Raw genomic sequence first — 20,369 nt, forward strand, 5'->3', positions numbered from 1 at the left:
GCCATTCAGCAGGCTGGAGAAGTGTTCCCTCCATAATTTAAGTATGCTCTGGGCATCGGTCACTTCCGTCTATAACAACATGATCGATCTGGTTGATGGCTTTTCGATCCGGAGACAGCCAGGTGGCTTGATAAATTTTCTTATGCTGGAATCTAGTATTACAGGTAACCATATTTCGGGCCCTGGCGAAGTCGATGGAGGATGGGGTCATGTGTAGAAGTTCACGCAAGTGAGGAAAGTTCTCTGATCGCCATTCACTTGGGAGTGGCCAGAAACGATTCTTTTACACATGGCTCAAGCAGCTCATGACTTCCGGTGTTTGACCAAGTATCCTCTGGGTAGCCTAAGAACATCCGTTTGAAGGCGAGCTAAAGTGAGAAGGCGAAACATCCCCTAAGCAGGGTTGGGTGCTGAGTTTGGGACCCGCCACGTAAAAAAAACACCCCCAATGAAAGGAAACAGCAAGCCTCAATGTGGCTTTAGGTCTGTAAAGTCAACAACCGACCAAATATTCACCATGCTCCAAATCTTGGAGAAAATAATTCAAGCTGCTCATGCCCTATTAGGCTCCCACGTCACTATTGACAGTCATAACTTCGAATTTCGTCTATCGTGAAACCACCATTAACATCTAGAACAATGTCAGCTTCGAAATTCATCGCAGAATGACTCTTGCCAACAGGTGCTACTTTGGAGTGAGTAGGCAATTGAGAAGCAAAGTCCTCTCTCGACGAACAAAGACCAAACTCTATAAGTCACTCCTGCTATATGGTGCAGAGTCATGGACGATGACAACAACTGATGAGTTGACGTTACGAGTTTTCGAGAGAAAATTTCTGCGAAAGATTTATGGTCCTTTGTTCGTTGGCCACAGCGAATAATTTCTGCGGAAATTCCTGATACAGAGATAGGTCCAGAATTATACGAAGTGGTGAAAACCAATATGGTTATGGACCTTGCGGACACCACAATTCCATTTCGTTTTGTATGTGTGACAATAAATGCATGAAAAACTATCCACATGCTTTGATGGATATCCCTGTAACGGCGACGCTCACCAGACGCTAATGGTAGAACTTTCAGCATTCAATTTAGAAGAGTGAATATCGAAATTGACAACACCACATTCGCCACTATTGTCTAATTCCCATTCAAAACTCATATCAATGTTGAGTATTGCAGTTTGGTGAAATCAATCAAATACCTTTGCAAGTACTTCACCAACGAAAGCAACATGGCGGTTATTGACCTTAAACGAGATGAGATCAGCAAGTATAAATTGGGTTGATGCGTGAACTGCAATGAAGCGCTTTGTAAGATATTTACTTTAGCAATTCATGACCGTTTTTCGACTGTTGTGCATCTCGCAGTTCATTTGGAGAAGGCCAAAGAGTGTATTTCAACCCAGAGAATACAGTACAGCCAACGAAAATACTGCCAACAATAAAATCGACATTGACGGTGTTTTTTCTCAACTTGCGTCAGTGATCCGTTTGCATTGCTCTATTCGGAAATGACTCGATATTATACATGGAATGCATCGTCGAAATGAATACGCAGAAAGCAAGGCCAAGTAGTAGATGGATATCCAGGTGTGTTTTTAACTAATACATCACGAATAATTTATACAATCCACCCAAAAACACAGATTGCTTCTATTTTCGGTTGCTATTGATTATTGTACGCGGTTGAATTTCATTTGAGTCATTGCGTACTGTGAATGATACGGTGTGTGCAACTTTTCGAGAAGCATGTCAACAATTACAATTGCTGAAACATGATAATGACTGGAATCAAACAATGGACGATGCGATAGCTACTTCGCGTGCCACTGAAGTTCGTACACTTTTCGCGATGATCATTTCGAAATATCAACCTTCAAATCCTCGTCAATTATGGGATACGAACAAAAATGACATTGCGGAATACTTTTTACATCGTATTTGCTAAGAATTGGAAATGGGCAAATTTCGGTTGATACTTCCAGCGGGTTGATATCAATTCCACCTGCCTTTTGTCAATTCACTTTAACGAAAGATGAACTCATCCCGAATGTTTATCCGATCATTGGCCAAATTATCGTAACCACGATTGCTATAGTGCACCCGCAAATATAGCTGCCAAATATACCAATATTAGTGACTTAAACTGAAAGATTAAAGTCAAATTCCGGGAGGTTTGTGTTCATACAAATCGATCGATCGATCGTCATGACAATAAAGATGATGCGTGAGTTATCCAGTGAAATTTTTAAAATCTTTGGAGAGGCTTGGTATGCCGCCGCTTTATTAACGTCTCAAAGTTTGATTTGTCATTATTATGTTTCGCAATCTTCATGCGCCGAAACTGTGTATTGGAACCCGACTGATTGTGACGCAGCTATCGAATACAAGGGGGAAGAATGCTTGATTTTCCGAATTCCTTTGAGTTCTAACGATTTAGCATATCAGTTTAAACGTATTCAGTTTTCACGGAAAATTACCTTTGCGATGAATTCCCATTCCAGCACATTTGATCTAACAGACTCACGTTTTGCCATTAAAAATATAATATCTACTCTTAGCAAGTAACATTTAAAAACAAGAAAAAACGTTAACTTCGGCTGCACCGAAGCTAATAAAACCTTCACAGGTGCATTTCTTTTAGTAACTATGTATAGCTATATGCTAGAGTAATCCGATCTGAACAACTTTTTCGGATATTAAGTTATTACCTTAAGCAGTAAGAATCCATGTCAAATTTCGTGAAGATACCACGTCAAATGCGAAAGTTTTGCATACAAGCCCTTGATTCCGATCCTTCGGTTTGTATGGCAGCTATATGCTATAGTGAGTCGATCTGAATAATTTCTTTCGATATTACATTATTTCTATAAACAATAACTCATACCAAATTTCGTGAAGATATATCGTTAAATGAGGAAGTTTCCCATGCAAGCTTGTATTCCAATCATTCAGTTTGTATGGCAGCTATATGCTATAGTTAACCGATCTGAACAATTTCTTCGGAGATTACATTGTTGTTTTAGAAAATAATTCATACCAAATTTAATGAATATATCTTGTCAAATGCAAAAGTTTTCCATACCAGCACTAGATTCCGATCGTTCAGTTTGTATAGCAGCTATATACTATAGTAAGCCGATCTGAACAATTTCTTCGTAGAAAATAATCTGTGCCAACTTTTGTGAAGATACATTGTCAAATATGAAAGTTTTCCATATAAGAACTTGATTCCGATCGTGTTCAGTGTGTATGGCAGCTATATGTTACAGTGGTTATAAAAAACGTCCTATAATATTGTGACATGATTTTATTGTAATATATAATAATATTATACAGTAGCGGACAAAAAAAGAGGACACCTTAGAAATGTGTGATTATTTGATTTTATTTAAAAATAAGGACTTTTACAAAAAAAATTTCATGAAACTTGATTGATTTAAGTATTCGAAACAAAAATAAATAATTCAATTCAAAATAAATATTTCTATTTTTTATTAGAAGCCGAAACAAAATATTTCCGATATTTCAATTTCTACTATGATACTTATAAAAAATGTTCTCAAAACTAAACGCGATATAATAAAAACTCGATTTTTTTTAAATAAATTAGTAATAGTAATGGAGACATCAAAATGTCTTCATTCAATATTTCGTGGCGCCTCCTTTGTTTTTTATCACGGTTTTTGTTCGTTCGGGCATGGAATCAACTAACGACTGTAAAATTTGTGCCGGTATACCGTTATAACAAATCTCTTCAATTATTCGGTAAAGATCTGGCAATGTCCAAGTCTCTTCTTGGTTATCCGCGCTTTCATGATGTTCTAAAGGTTTTCGATGAGGTTTATATTAAGACTGTTCCCAGGCCAGTCCATTAATAAAACACCCAATTCTGCTAAGTATTTTTTTATCTGAAAAAAATTAAAATGTGTATTAACCATGTCTTTGTAAAAGTGAAATGTTATTAACGATAAGCAATATAAAAAAATTTTACTAACCGATTTGGCTCGATGGCATGGCGCAGAATCATCCTGAAAAATTATGTTGTCCATATAGGAAAAGTGCTCTTCAATTGAAGGGACCAGGTTTTCCTGTAAGATCTGTTGGTATTTAATGGCGAAAATATTTCCATCAATCAAGGTCAAATGTCCAACACCATGATAGGAAAAACACCACCAGATCATCCGACTTCCCCCTGCCTGACAGTATATTTGACACACTCATTACTGAAAAGTTCACCAACTCTTCTGCGAATGTACGACATTCCGTTTGAACCGAAAGTGTTAATTTTGGACTCATCTGAAAATATGACTTCTTTTCAATCTTTCTTGGTCGAGGTTTTGTGCAGTTTCGCCCATTGGAGGAGTTTTTGTCGCATTTTACCGACAATAGTGGTTTTTTGGCAGATCGACAGACAGTTAGTCTGGCTTCTTGGAGGCGCCGTCGTACTGTTCGCGTACTGATCTCGGTTCTATTTAATTCCTGAACTTCGATTCTGATGTCTTTAGGTGTTTTAAATCTGTTCTGAATACTAATCCGCTTAACATTGTGGTCATCCTTGGTAGAAGTTTCCTCGGGCGTCCGGAACCCGTTTTGCGTTTTAAAGACTTAGTCTTCGCATATTTCTGAAGGAAAGTCCCGACAGTAGTTTTGCTAAAATTTATTTTATCACTAATTTTACGTATACTCAAGTTTTTCGATCGCAAAGCCAAAATATTGATTTTATCAACTTCAGTCAATTTTGGACTTTTACCACATTTCATTTTATTTGCAGCCATGTGTATACTCAGGAATATAAATAACAGCGTTTTATTGTATCTGAATAATATACTTACTAAAAAATACTTACTTGTATAATAAAGTTTGATTTGTTAACGCAACATCGATTTAAAGTCACTACAATTATGTGTCCCGTTTTTGTTGTTCGCTACTGTATTACAATCATACACATTTCATAATATTATAATATAGTTTTACTCATCTGCATTTATTAAACATAAATTACATACTATTATTCATATATATGAAAAAACTTTTCACAAACTCATTTATAGCTTGGAAAATTTTAGAAAGATTTTTTTTTTTTACAGTTATTAAAAAAAAAGACGTGTAAGTGCAAACAAAGAAAGCGCTGTTGTTGAAAAATCCTTCATATTTGGTTTTTAAAATGTAGATACGCTCGTTTTACTCATAATTGTAAGCAATCTAACCTTTTCAACCATGAATGGCTAAGTGATTTTTAAACGAATAAATTTGGCTAAAAGAAAACGAAATAAAAATGCAATGTGAACTTATATTAATGCTTAAAGTGTAAATTTTAATATACAAAGTGAAAAATGTGGACAAAATTAGTTAAACATTGTGAAATATCATGAGTTATTTATATATTTTTTAATTTAAAAAGCGAAAATATAAGTGTTAGCAATATTACTTTTACATATTCCTCCTCTGGAGAAGATCCCCTATCAGCACATACTTACCCCATTTCTACCGAAATTCGTTTTCAGTTCCCCATTGCCAAGTAACTGGAACCGTACCCGGCCAAAGGCCGCCCACGCAAAAAAGTTTTAAGCGAAAAAAACTTGACACATCCCAATGGCGGGAAGTGAAAATTTTTTTTGCGAGAGACAACTGTAATAATCTCGAAAATGTTACGAATTTAATAGTTTGGCGATAGCCATAGAACATTTTGTAATTGGAATAATTTCCTTATATTTAAGTAGGATTTTTATCCTGTTTTTGGGAATGAAATATAAGTATAAAATGAATTATAAATCGAAAAAATATTGTCTTCAAATAGCACTTCGTAGGTTAAACCTATGGGCTAAACACAATGGTCTAGGAGTTAACCCGAACAAAACACAACTGATGATATCCACAAGCAGAACCAAAATACCTCAGTTTCAACTTCCGGTACTAAACGGTACAACACTATCTCTATCCCCCACAGCTAAATACTTGGGGGTGGAGATTGACACCAAATTGTCCTGGAAAATAAATATAGAAAAAAGAATAAACAAAGCATACATGGCTTACTATACTTGTAAGAGAATCGTCAACAAGAATTGGGGCCTCAAACCAAGTGTAGTCATGTGGATGTATACGGCGGTCATTAGACCTATACTTACATATGGAGCTCTGGTATGGTGGCCAGCGTTAAACAAACAATACAACATTAAAAAATTAAATGGTATACAAAGAGCAGCATGTGCGGGTGTTACTGGGGCAATCAGGTCATGTCCGACTGATGCGCTCAACGTGATCCTGCATCAACTACCAATGGACATTTTTATTCAAAAACAGCAGCTATTGCGGCGACAAGAATAAAGGAATTGGGAGGTTGGAACCAGCAGAACTATGGACATAGTGTAATTCTAAACAAGCTCACCATTAATAAATCAGACTACATTCTCCCAAAGCTGGACTTCAATAGACACTTCCAGGTAAGGATACCATCTAGACGAGAATGGAGAAGAGGCTCAATAGAAGAGGAGGATACCATCTCAGTCTATACCGACGGGTCCAAAATGGACTGCGGAGTAGGCACGGGGGTATTCTCCACTGATCTTGGCATATCTCTTTCTATACGTCTACCGAACTCGGCTAGCATCTTCCAAGCAGAAGTACTAGGCATAGAAAAAGCCTGCGAAGCTCTATTGGAAAACCACGGGAATATAAATAAATCAACTATATTTACGGACAGCCAGGCGGCGCTCCTGGCCTTGTCTTCACCCATGACAAACTCCAGCACAGTACACAACTGCAAGAGAGCACTAAGCGCAATAAAAGACAAGCTCCAACTAAACTTAATCTGGGTTCCCGGCCACAGGAACATTTTCGGTAACGAAAAAGCAGACGAGTTGGCAAAGGCAGGAGCTTTCCTCAACGAATCCGAGGCGGAGATAATACCAAGTCCGCTAGGGTCAATCAAAGGAGAGATCAATAGACAATTTCAACAAATTGCAAATAACAGGTGGAAAAACATCACAAAATGCGTCATAACTAAACAATTATGGCCAAGATATGACAGGAAAAGAACCAACGACTTACTAAATAGGTCAAGGAAAAGTATTTACAAAGTAACAGCTACCATAACAGGGCACTGGCCATTTGGGGAACACGCATCCAAAATGGGTATGCCCTACAACGACATCTGCCGTGGCTGCGGAGTAGCAGGGAACAATGAAACAATCTTCCACTTTCTCTGTGAATGCCCATGGATTTCCACTAAAAGCATATCGGACATAAGTAGTTTCATCGAAACCTCAAAATGGTTTGAAAGAGGAAGTGAAACGTAATAGCAGATACAGGAGGTTCTACGGACAGTGCATCGAAATGGCACATCAAGTGTTAATTGAGCCCGATAGGGCTGCACTCCTACCAACCTACCTACCTAGTCCTTGTACATAATCAGCTGGATGTTCGAAAATTCTGGTAATGGTTATTTGGGCGTAGGTCAAGCTTTCGCCCAATTGTAACCATTTTAGACACAATGACATAATGTTATGAGTAATATACTTCTAAAATTTTCATTGAGATAACTCAAATATTGGCTGATATATCCAGCATAAAGTCACCTGGATTTTCGAAAACCTTTATATGGACCCGATTTTTGATACACAGAATTTCCACTGTCAGGAATGGATTCTGTCTGAATTTCAATTGTATATCTCACACATTGACCGATATTTTCGGTCAAAAGTCAACTATAGATACTGGAGTCCACATATTTGGGTATTAGGGTCTTGAACAGTTTTGGTTGGATTAAGACGATTTTTAGTCAAAAGGTGCCATTCTTTAAGGGAATTATTATTGCAAAATTTTTTTCGGTAATGATATTTACATATTGATTTCTGTACTGGAAAGAGAAAGAAAGAAAAAGGAAGTAAAATTTATTGTCTCTGACGTAATTAGTTATTGATTTATTTCACTTTTTGTAGTTTGCTCAATACCGTTATATGGGGAGTGAGCAGGGGTTTCTATCGATTTCATAAATTTTCACACTGTCAGTAGGAGTTCTTATAATATTTGCGCCCAGTACAGTTGGTTTTTGTAGCTTTAGTGGTTTAAAAGAGACATTAAGAGGTTAGGGGTAGTCAGAATTTTCAAAAAATTATTTTTTTTGTGCATTTTCGTTAAGTGTAATATCTTAAAAATATTCTTTGAAAATTTCACGTTGATCCGATAATTAGTTTTTGAGTTATTCGACAAATAACAAAGCGAGCTCGGGCACTTCAAAGCGCTAGTGTGAAACTTTAAACGCGTTTTTCTCAAAACTATGTTTTTTGAATCGGTGACAACTGTAACTCGAAACCCGCTTAGTAGGTTTTAACGAAATTTATACAGCTTTTAGATTACATAATAATCTCGGGCCTGATCGAAGGATTTTAATTTTTTCGAAAATTTCGATTTTTGAAGACCAATTAACTGTTGATTTTTTTGCCGCCATTTTGTTAATTTTTGAAAAACAAAAGAAAATCCTTCGACCAAGCCCGAGTTTATCTATTTATAAAACTCATTTTTTTGTCCGATTGATTTTAGATGAATCTCCAAGGACTTATGGTTATCACCGCAAGTGCCTTTTTTTGAAAAAGGGTCAACACAAACAACTATAACTTTGGAAATTAATTTTTTTTTTTTTTAAATTTTCGTGACTTCAAGCCAACACATTCTATAATAATGCCATATTACTACTTTTGTAAAATAACACGATTTAATAGCAAAAAACAATTCTGAAAACTCTCATTTTTTCGTGCCTCTGGCTACCCCTAACCCCTTAAGCATATTAGAGGGCGGGGCCAGACCCATTTTTTCAAAATTTTTTATCAGCAGGTACCCCTTGCTACTGCGATCCTTTGCGCCATGTTACAGTTTTATATCCTAATTAGGTGCTTAGTTATGGCACTTTATAAATTTTCGGTTAAAGGAGATTTGTGGACGTAACAGTGGTCGCATTACGCCCATCTACGGCACGATTCCGATTACGTTAGCGGTCAGGTAAAGAACACGAATTTCGGTCTAAAAGGGGTATGTACTGATAGGGGAGTTTTTTCTAGAAGAAGAATATGTGGCTAACACTTACATATATTTTTTAAAATATCCCCGATTAGAAATTCAAAAATTTTTATACTAATACATAGCATTTCTCAATGTTTCACTAAACTTTTTTCACATTTTACACTTTGTTTATTTAAATACACACTTTAAACATTAAAATAAGTGCACATTTCACGGCTGGGATTTAGAATAGCATTCCCCGATTTCGGGGATGAAGGGTATCAATGAAAAGGCTCCAGATCACGAAAATATTTGCATTTAAAATCAAAAAATTCACTACTTTTAACTTGATAATTTGTATATTGTGAATGACTTTTTCGCTTATATTATGCACTTTTCACTTATTAACACTTCACTATACCGTATCTGTATATTAATTTTTTTTAATATTTATTGGAAATAAAGTTTTAATTTAATAATTGTATTTTAGTTAAATTCTGTGCATTCGCACAATAACAAAAGGGTTGCATACTAGCAAATAAATTGTATTGCCATACGTGCAAATTTGTCAACGAAAAAAAATAAGGAAAAACTTTATACCGCAAATACATACATAAATGGAAAACGCAAAAATCTTCAACAATTTTTTATAAAAGAAAAAAATTTGCAGAAAGGAGTTCTATGCGTAAGACCTCTGAACACCCCGGTGTTGGGTCGACCAGGGTTGTTTTTTTATTGAAGAGCGGCCGAAGGCCGCGAGTGCAGAAAGTAGTTCTACGCGAAACAACTCTGAATACCACGGTGTTGGATCGACCTGATTTTTTTTTTAAGCGCGGCCAAAGGCCGCCAGTGCAGAAAGTAGTTCTAAGCGAAACAGCACTGAACTCCCCGCTGTTGGATCGACGATGAAGGATTTCACGGAATTGGATCAACTAGAATAATGCTTTAAAGCCAAAAATCCAAAATCGTCTTGGATAAAAAGTTATGGGTGAAGGTTGGTTGGAAAGTGAAGGGTGTAACTCCCTTTTTAACACTTCATTTTCTTTAACGGGAATAATTCCAGAAAGAATTGTACTTCGATGAACCTTTCACCAGCCGCGGTGTACGTAAAAGTGTAACGAATGTTCTCACTGTTGCAGAACTAATAAAAATGTGGAACATCACTAGTTGTGGAAACGTTTAGCATAAGGGAGAAATGCATTGCATTTGCGGAGGAAGAGGGCTTATAGCCCTGATAGACGAACAAAATTAATGCGCCTTAAGCAACGCTAATGCGCATTGAAATTTTATGGTGACAGACGGCAGACTTGTGCATTTAGAAGCTGATAGTGAAATTTGTTAATTCATTAAAAAAAAGTGAAATAAAAGTGTGCGAAAAAGTTAAGAATATTGGAAAAATGGATAGCAAACTGTGTGTTGTTTATTTTCTGCCATCCAAAAATATTAAAATTTGTTTTTTGTTAATTTACTTGCATATAATTTAATTAGCAATACAAAAACTGTTTACCTCTGAAGCTGTAAACACAAACAAGGCGGCAGATTTCAAGCGGCATCTGTCAAACAAGAGCAGAAACTAGCCATTTTTGGGCAGTGTTGCCTACTCAAATTTGGTAAATTCAGCTAAACGTCGGAATTCTTGTGCATTACAAACTTGCATTAACATGGGTCAAATGCCCAAGTAATTGTAAATTAAGCCCGCTAATGCATATTAGCGCTGTCGTCTGTCAGGGCTATTAATTTTAAGCAGTAAATTGTGCCGTAAACATAAAACGCTCATGATCCCAACTCTAGCAGGGAATAATGCGGTGGGCACGTTTAGATGCCGTAAGGGCAATCGTCGTTCGCTGGCTACTATATCGAGGGCCAAAGGTATCTGGTTCGAAAATACGAAAATACTATTGCCTCAAATATTTTATCTCAAGTTCGCTTACGCTTCGCATTGGTGCTAAACAGAAGTGCAAAAAAATAGTTTTGTAGCAATTTTAATAACAGCTACCATCAGCGACTGGTACAGCTATTGTCGGGAAGCCGTTGTCTTGTTCCGGGAAAACTTTAGTATACGGTCCCCCAATTTCGGGAATAAAATGGGTATAGTCGGATATAGGAGGTTCTCAAGATCAAGAATATAAATATATAGTTATAGTCGCAGGAAACTTATAGTTTTCTAGATATTTGCGTTTAAAGTTGAAAATTACCACTATTTGAATTACGTATTTTTTCGATTTAAAAATAAGTTTACACTTATATTTTTATGTTCACTAAAGCTTCACACCAATGCATGTGTCAAATTTTTTTACGCGCACAACTTTTTTTTTCTTTGGCTTCCTTCGGCCGAGTTTCAAAAAAAAAGGTTCCAACACCGGGGTGTTTCAAGTTTTTTTTTTCGCGTAAATATCCTTTTTGCGTTGCGCGCTTCAAAAAAATAACCCGGGTCGGTCCAACAGCCTGCTGAATGGCAGTGAACGCACAACACCAGGAGAAGGCGAACCCGATTCCCCCAATCGATGACGATGGAGCAGACGTTCCATTACCCGACCATGAAGAAGTTCGAATAGCAATTACCCGCCTGAAGAACAACAAAGCGCCGGGGGCCGATGGATTACCGGCCGAGCTATTCAAACACGGCAACGAAAAACTGATAAGGAGCATGCATCCGCTTCTTTGTAAAATATGGTCGGACGAAAGCATGCCCAACAATTGGAATTTAAGCCCAATCCATAACAAGAGAGACCCCAAAATCTGCGCCAACTACCGTGGGATAAGCCTCCTCAACATCGCGTATAAGGTTCTATCGAGCGTATCGTGTGAAAGATTAAAGCCCACCGTCAACAAACTGATTGGACCTTATCAGCGTGGCTTTAGACCTGGCAAATCAACAACCGACCAAATATTCACCATGCGCCAAATCTTGGAAAAGACCCGTGAAAGAAGAATCGACACACACCACCTCTTCGTCGATTTCAAAGCTGCTTTCGACAGCACGAAAAGGAGCTGCCTTTATGCCGCGATGTCTGAATTTGGTATCCCCGCAAAACTAATACGGCTGTGTAAACTGACGTTGAGCAACACGAAAAGCTTCGTCAGGATCGGGAAGGACCTCTCCGAGCCGTTCGATACCAAACGAGGTTTCAGACAAGGCGACTCCCTATCGCGCGACTTCTTCAACCTGCTGCTGGAGAAAATAATTCGAGCTGCAGAACTTAATCTATAAGAGTGTACAGCTGCTCGCGTATGCAGATGATATTGATATCATCGGCCTCAACACCCGCGCCGTTAGTTCTGCTTTCTCCAGACTGGACAAAGAAGCAATACAAATGGCTCTGGCAGTGAACAAGACGAAATATCTCCTGCCATTAAACAAACAGTCTTCGCACTCGCGACTTGGCTCTCACGTCACTGTTGACAGTCATAACTTTGAAGTCGCAGATAATTTCGTCTATCTTGGAACCAGCGTAAACACCACCAACAATGTCAGCCTGGAAATCCAACGCAGGATAACTCTTGCCAACAGGTGCTACTTTGGACTGAGTAGGCAATTGAGAAGCAAAGTCCTCTCTCGACAAACAAAAACCAAACTCTATAAGTCACTCATAATTCCCCTCCTGCTATATGGTGCAGAGGCCTGGACGATGACAACAACTGATGAGTCGACGTTGCGAGTTTTCGAGAGAAAAGTTCTGCGAAAGATTTATGGTCCTTTGTTCGTTGGCCACAGCGAATTAAAAGACAGCGGCTACGCTGGCTAGGTCATTTTGTCCGGATGGACGAAAAGAGTCCAGCTCTGAAAGTATTCGACGCTGTACCCGCCGGGGGAAGGACCTCCACTCCGTTGGAAGGACCAGGTGGAGAAGGACCTGGCTACGCTTGGAATATCCAATTGGCACCACGTAGCGAAAAGCAGAAACGACTGGCGCACTGTTAACTCGGCTATAATCGCGTAAGCGGTGTCTACACCAATAAAGAAGAAGAAGTAATCCATGTTAAATTTCGTGAAAATACCACGTCAAATGCGAAAGTTTTCCATAAAAGCCTTTTGTTTCAATCGTTCGGTCTATATAGCAGCTATATGATATAGTAAGGTGATTTGAACAATGTCTTCGGAGATTACATTTTTCTCTTAGAAAATAATATATACCAAATTTCGTGAATATATCTTATCAAATGCAAAAGTTTTATATACAAGAACTTGATTCCGATCGTTTAGCTTGTACGGCAGCTATATGTTATAGTGGTCCGATATCGGCAGTTCCGACAAATGAGCAGCTTCTTGAAGAGAAAATGATGTTTGCAAAATTTCAAAACGATATCTTAAAAAATGAGGGACTAGTTCGTATATACACAGACGGACGGACGGACGGACGGAAATACAGACCGGCGGACAAGGCTAAATCGACTCAGCTCAACATTCTGATCAATTTTATATATACTTTATAGGGTCTCTGACGCTTCCTACTGGGTGTTACAAACTTCGTGACAAACTTAATATACCTTGTTCAGGGTATAAGAATACGTAATTCAAATAGTGGTAGTTTTCAACTTTAAACAAAATGTATCGAAAACTATTGGTTTCCTGCGGCTATAACTAAATATATGTACATATATTCTTGATCTGGGGAACCTCCTCTATGCGGCCATATCAATTGTATTTCCGAGGTTTTGCTTTTTGCATTTGAGTTTTTTTTATTTATTTTTATTGTTTTCAATCATTTGTGATATATAATACACTTATTATTTGACAACACGGACCACTTATTGTTATTGTGCGTGTAATAATATTTATGTAAAATATAAAATGCTTATTTTAAGCAAACATCTAAAATATTAATAAAAAATAAATATGTAGAAACATTGTAGTGAATTGTAAGTGTATAAAAAGTACATAATACGGAAGAAAAACTAACCATAAGTCGAGAAATTGCAAAATTAAATTTGCAAAATTTTCGGGTCGACTTTAGTATACCATCCCAGGATTTCGGTAATAAAATGGGTATGGTCGGATAGAGGAGATTCTCCAGGTCACGAATATATATGGTTATAGCCGCAGGAAGCTTATAGTTTTCGAGTTATTCGCGTTTTAAGTTGAAAATTTGCAATATTTTAATTACATATTTTCGATATATAAAATTAATTTTGCACTTATATTTTTCACTTTTATATACACTAACGCATCACTTATTCATTTGCACACATTTATTTTATATAATATAGTGCAAAAATAGCTTTTAATACACATTTAAATTATTGTTGAATTTGATTATTTAAGAATAACAAATGAATTACAAACACACATCTACATATTTATTGTTTACACTTTTTTTTTTAATTTAATTCCTATGAAACAAAGCTAGTATTTGAGTTTACTACATTGCCATGTGTGTCACCAACGTAGTAAACAGAATACCATGATACCTTTACCATGGTATTGTTACTACATGTCTGTCTCGGGTATAGGCACAATTCCGTGATATATAATACACTTACTTAAACAGAATACCAAGATACCTTTACTATGGTATTGTCACTACATGTCTGTCTCGGGTATAGGCACAATTCCGATTTCTTTGGCGCCGCGACTTGAAGGTACCGTTGGAAAAAGGAAGTCCTCATGATTAAACAATATATAGGGTTATAGGTACCGCAAACGCTTAGTTTACGAGATATTCGACCTTAAAGTTCAAAAATTCGCAAAATTCGAACTTTTCAAAAAGCTATTTCACCACGTTAAACCCGCTTTATTCACATTTTTCTCTTCAAATTAATTAAATTACACTATAATCTTTTAAATAAATCCACATTTTACACTTTTAGCAGGTTTTTTATTTAAAAAATCTTTATTTTAAAAATACATTTTACGCTCGTTTGAACCTCATTTGTTTACTAAAAATTACGAAGAAATCGAGCGCTGCCATGTGATGACAAGACGATTCGCTGAAATTCCTCTCTTCGCAAAAATTCCTCAATTCATGCATATGGATATTTTCTTTTTTAAATTTATTCAGCAAATAAGTAATATTATATACATGTATTAATAATATTATATAATAATATTATATATGTATACATATGTATAAGTAATATTATATAATAATGTTACGTAATAAAGTGTAAGGTTACAGTACAGTACGAAAACTCAAATTTTGTTTCAATATGAGTGCATGATAACCGTAAAATATAACCACTTTATATCCAAAACTCATATTTTAAATATAATAATATACATATGTATATGTATATATCGTCACCTAATATACAAACCAATGTATCATAAAAAATAAATTGAAATCGCCGACAGATATAATGCCAAAATGTATAAATTTTATAACGAAAACTTAAATTTTGTTTGAATATTGGATATAAAGTAGTTATATTAGTATTATTATATTTAAAATATGAGTTTGAGTGCATAATAACCAAAAAATATAACTACTTTATATCCGAAACTTTTTTGTTTCAATATGAGAGCATGATAACCGTAAAATATAACCATTTTATATAAAATATAAATGGAAATCGCTGACAGAAAAAATAATCAAAATTTATCAATTTTATAACGAAAACTTAAATTTTGTTTGAATATGAGTGCATAATAACCAAAGAATATAACTACTTTCACCACTTTATAACAAAACGTATATGTATATATTTTTTTATTTTTAACGCAGGAGTACTACGCGATAGTACTTCAGTCACCCCGGGTATTCGCTCGGCCAGGGTTATTTTCTTAGAGCGCGGCCGAAGGCCGCCAACGCAGAAAGGAGTACTACGCGAAAGTACTTCAGTCACCCCGGGTATTCGCTCGGCCAGAGTTATTTTCTTAGAGCGCGGCCGAAGGCCGCCAACGAAGAAAGGAGTACTACGCGAAAGTACTTCAGTCACCCCGGGTATTCGCTCGGCCAGGGTTATTTTTTTAGAGCGCGGCCGAAGGCCGCCATTGCATAAAGGAGTACTTCGCTAAAGTACTTCAGTCACATAAATTACGTATTACACATATACATATGTAGAAAGTATTTTTTTATGGTTAATATAGAGAAAAGAATCACGCGATAAAACAAACAAAGAAAAATTGTTAAAAATCCTACATATTTACTGTTTAAGATGTGGCAAGGCTCGTTTTCCTCATAATTATAAACAATCTAACCTTTTCAACGATGAGTGTGCTAAGTGATTTTTAAATTAATAAATTTAGGTAAAATATAGCAAAATAAAAGTGAAATGTAAGCTTATTTCAAAGCTTAGAGTGTGTATTTAAATATACGAAGTAAAAAATGTGAAAAAATTTAGTGAAACATACATAGAGAAATACCATGTGTTATTAGTGCAAATTTTTGAACTTTTAATCGTGAATATTTTAAAAAATATTAGTAATTTTTGCATTACTTTTTGGATATTCCTCCTCTGGAGAAGCTCCCCTATCCGTACATACCCCATTTATACGGAAACTCGGTTTTTTTTTAACCCTCCGCCAAAGTAATCGGAATCGTGCCCGGGTATAATATAAGTGAAAAAGTTACTCACAATATACAAATTATCAATGTAAAAGTTGTCAATTTTTCAACTTTAAATGCAAATATCTTTAAAACTATAAGTCAGCGGCAACTATATATATATATTTTCGGGATCTGGAGAACGTTACCAGTGATACCCATTTTATCCCCGAAATCCGGGGATGCTATTCTAAATTTTAACCAATGTGAGTAAAGTGTGTTTAATGTGGTAAACTAGCTTGTTGAAATGTTCGAATTTTGGGAATTTTTGAACTTTAAGGTCGAATATATCGTAAACTAAGCGTTTGCGGTACCTATCACCCTGTATATTTTTAATCAGGAGGACTTCTCCTTTCCAACGGTACCTTCAAATCGCCGCGCCAAAGAAATCGGAATTGTGCCGAAAAATGCTTAATATAAGAAAAAAAAGTCATCCACAACATACAAATTACCAAGTTAAAAGTAGCGAAATTTTTAACTATAAATGCAAAATAAAAACTTAAGTCAGCGGCAACTATGTATATAAATACAGATATTTTCGTCTATGCTGGAGAACGTCACCTTTTTATTGATACCCATTTTATCGCCGAAACCGGGGATGCTATTCTAAAATTTACCCTCCTTTATCACAATGTTTACAGACTAATGTTATTTTACCATTAATCCCGAAATCGATGGATACTACAATCAATTACATATACATATCTACAATTGCCCATGGGAGTCCATAATTCGATGAGGGCTTTCTAAAACTTCGCATATTATATTACTTATTCAGACATATGAACATTATTAAAAAAACAAATCAACAATACAATTCTATCTAAATATATATGTAATTATTTACCATTATTTTGATTACTTTCAGCATCAATTATGACAAACTCAGTACATTTCCCTTTCTGGCCATTCAGATTTTGTTATGTCCATTTTAATAATTTCCTTAATTTTAACTTAGTACACTAACCCTAATGAAGCAACTTATTTTGTATTATAGAAGTTTGTAACTAATCATTGGCACTACATTCACACAATACATTAAAGTCAGTACATCATAGACCTGTTCAGACAGTGCAAGTTTGTTTGAGAATTTCAAAGTTTGTTGGTAAGAGCGCTATTACACAAGGCAACTTTGTTGCGGCAACTCTTGGTTTATGGGCGAGGGGGCGCCGAGTTTCCAGTGTTCAGCAACTCGCTTTGTGTTCTTATTCGTAACAGTTCGCGGCGACGTTTTTCGGCATTCGTGTTCTTTCTTTCGTAGTACATAGTTGCATTTGCGTATCTTTTTTTGAAATTAATATTTTGAATATATTTAAAAAATTTAATTTCATCTTTTGGTAAGTAATTTGCAAATATGTATACAAATATACATAATATAATATAAATATTTTAGAAAATAAAGTATGACGAAAAATCGAATTAATTAAAGATATTGTGAAATGTATGGAGGAAACCATACAAATTGATTCAGACGATAGTAAAAGGGTGATATATCTTTGTTTTAATAAATAAAATGTATTTCTTAATTGACAGAGCTGATTAATATATGTGATAGAATGGCCCAAATACCTATAAGAAAAAGAAACGACAATGGGTTAAAGTAAAGTGAAAGAGAATGAGAAAAAACTCGCAACAGCAAAAGAGAATCGCCCGAGAATTAGCAACAAAAGTTGCTTCATGTAATCGCGGACTAATGGAACATCCATCATGCCAGTACAGAGACTATTAATAGTGGCACTCATTTAAAACTTAGTACGCAGCTCTCAAGAAACGTAAAAACTGCATATAAAAAAACGCTTAAGAAACGGTCAAAGAAACTTTCCTGCGATAAATTTACTTGTGCTAGCACGCAGCTCTCAAGAAATCTAGTAATCTTTCTTTTCAATACTTTCTTTTTAATACTTTTTTCAGTAAAATGTGAATATGGCAAACCTGGTTTTGCGAAGAAACATCAAATCAACAATTGTTTCTTGAAGGAAAATCAGAAGTAATCGTCAAATTCATCCTAAATTAGTTGAAATCATTATTATGAAGTATATTCCATTTTGAAATGTTGTATAAAACCTACCAATCATCAACAACATTTCTTAAATCTCCCAATGAAAATATTTATGTTACCATACACATACACACATACATATTACGCACAAAGTTTGTTTTTTTTGTTTATTCTTTCTTGCTCTTCTAATGTGGATCATTCACAATGCGTAACCAGCTGTCAAAATTACTTGAGAAATAATGCATTTTTTTCTTGAGCAATTACTTGAGAGCTGCGTACCAACCTTAAAACGTCGTAAACGGCTCATAAATTTCGTGAAAAGAGCTTGAGTAGCAAGTAAATTTTGCTTGTTAATAATAATTGGTTGGTTTTTGGTTTATAAAAATGAAATAAAATATTGAAGGTCCGCGAGATTTTAGGTTTTATTAATTTATTAATTATTATTTTGCAATATAAATATTTTTATTAATTGTTCTATTAAAATACGCACCAAACAAAAATGGCAAATTAACTCATTTACAAAAATCACAGTGCAAGTTAAATATGAAAATAATTACAATTATAGATCAATTTGAATATTTAACATAAAACTTAAAATTAAATGAAATATTTAAATTAAACAATTCAGATTTTATAATGTATTTTATTTTATTCTGCTTGTGTTTTTATTTGAATATGAATCGACGCAGATTATTTAGTTTTTTTTCTTTTTAAATATTTTTAGTTATATTTTAGTCATATTTTCAGTTTGAAGTAGTTTTCTGTGATAAAAGCATAAAGTTTATATTTAAATACATATGTACTGCTACATCTTGAAAAAAAATCTTCACTTACACTTTTTCTCTAGCATTTTTATTTTGTCTCCTTGGCCTGAACTTTCTTTAATAGCAGCCTCTTCAGTGCACAGTTCATTCAAACTATTTTCCATTGAAAGGTCTGCACAATCCTCAGTCACGTTAAAATCTTCAGCAGGTATACACCAGAGATAAAGAGATCCCCAGCTCTCTTGTCACTGGAAATGTGGAGACCGCAACTCACCTACCGAGCTTTGACAGTTGACTGGATTGGGTAGGTTTTGACGTTTTGCAATTGGAATGACTGGAACGGCCAGATTGAAATTATACCAAAACTATAAGTGAACGGAGGAATTTGTTGCCGCCGTTCAAGATCGCTAATAAAAATTTAAAACAATGAAAATCAAAGAAAATGCGAAATTTAAATATATTTCATGAAAAGTTTTGTAGTTTGATGCATAATAGAATTAATTTGCAATTACAAATGATTAAAAACATTTATTAATTGAGAACTAACAGGCCTAATTCACCTTATTAATGCCCAGTTTCACAGTCCATACTTATGCTGTACTTAAGATAAAACAGGAAAATATTGTTTTACAGTTCATACTTATGTAATGCTTAAGTACTGAAAAGGGGAGACTAATAGCCCTGACAGACGACAGCGCTAATATGCATTAGCGGGCTTAATTTACATTTACATTTGCGCATTTGACCCATGTTAATGCAAGTTTGTAATGCACAAAATTTCGTGCATTTAGCTGAATTTAGCTAAAATTTCAGTAGGCAGCACTGCTAAAAAAATTACTGATTTTTGCTATTTTTGACAGATGTCGCTTGAAATCTACCGCCTTGTTTGTGTTTACAGCTTCAGAGGTAAACCCTTTTTATATTGCCAATTAAATTATGTGCAAGTATATTAACAAACCCCTAATTTTAATATTTTAGATGGAAGAAAATAAACAACGCACAGTTTGCTATCCATTTTTCCAATATTCTTAAGTTTTTCGCACACCTTTATTTACTTTTTTTTAATGAATAAACAAATTTCACTTTCAGCTGTCTAAATGCACAAGTCTGCCGTCTGTCACCA

The 20,369-nt window shown here is 35.3% G+C and overlaps 1 protein-coding gene across 2 annotated transcripts in view; it reads right to left on the bottom strand.

Annotated features, from left to right (window-relative positions):
- LOC120781859 (MPN domain-containing protein CG4751) overlaps positions 1-17,502 on the bottom strand; it is a 118,092-nt gene extending 100,590 nt beyond the window's left edge. For both annotated transcript variants that reach the window (XM_040114079.1, XM_040114078.1), the window contains exon 1: positions 17,331-17,502. The gene's annotated coding sequence lies outside the window, so the exon portion shown is untranslated. The remainder of the gene's footprint in view (positions 1-17,330) is intronic.
- Positions 17,503-20,369: the final 2,867 nt, after the last annotated feature.

The sequence above is a fragment of the Bactrocera tryoni genome, unplaced genomic scaffold (genome assembly GCF_016617805.1).
Source record: "Bactrocera tryoni isolate S06 unplaced genomic scaffold, CSIRO_BtryS06_freeze2 scaffold_7, whole genome shotgun sequence".
Classification (NCBI taxonomy): domain Eukaryota; kingdom Metazoa; phylum Arthropoda; class Insecta; order Diptera; family Tephritidae; genus Bactrocera; species Bactrocera tryoni.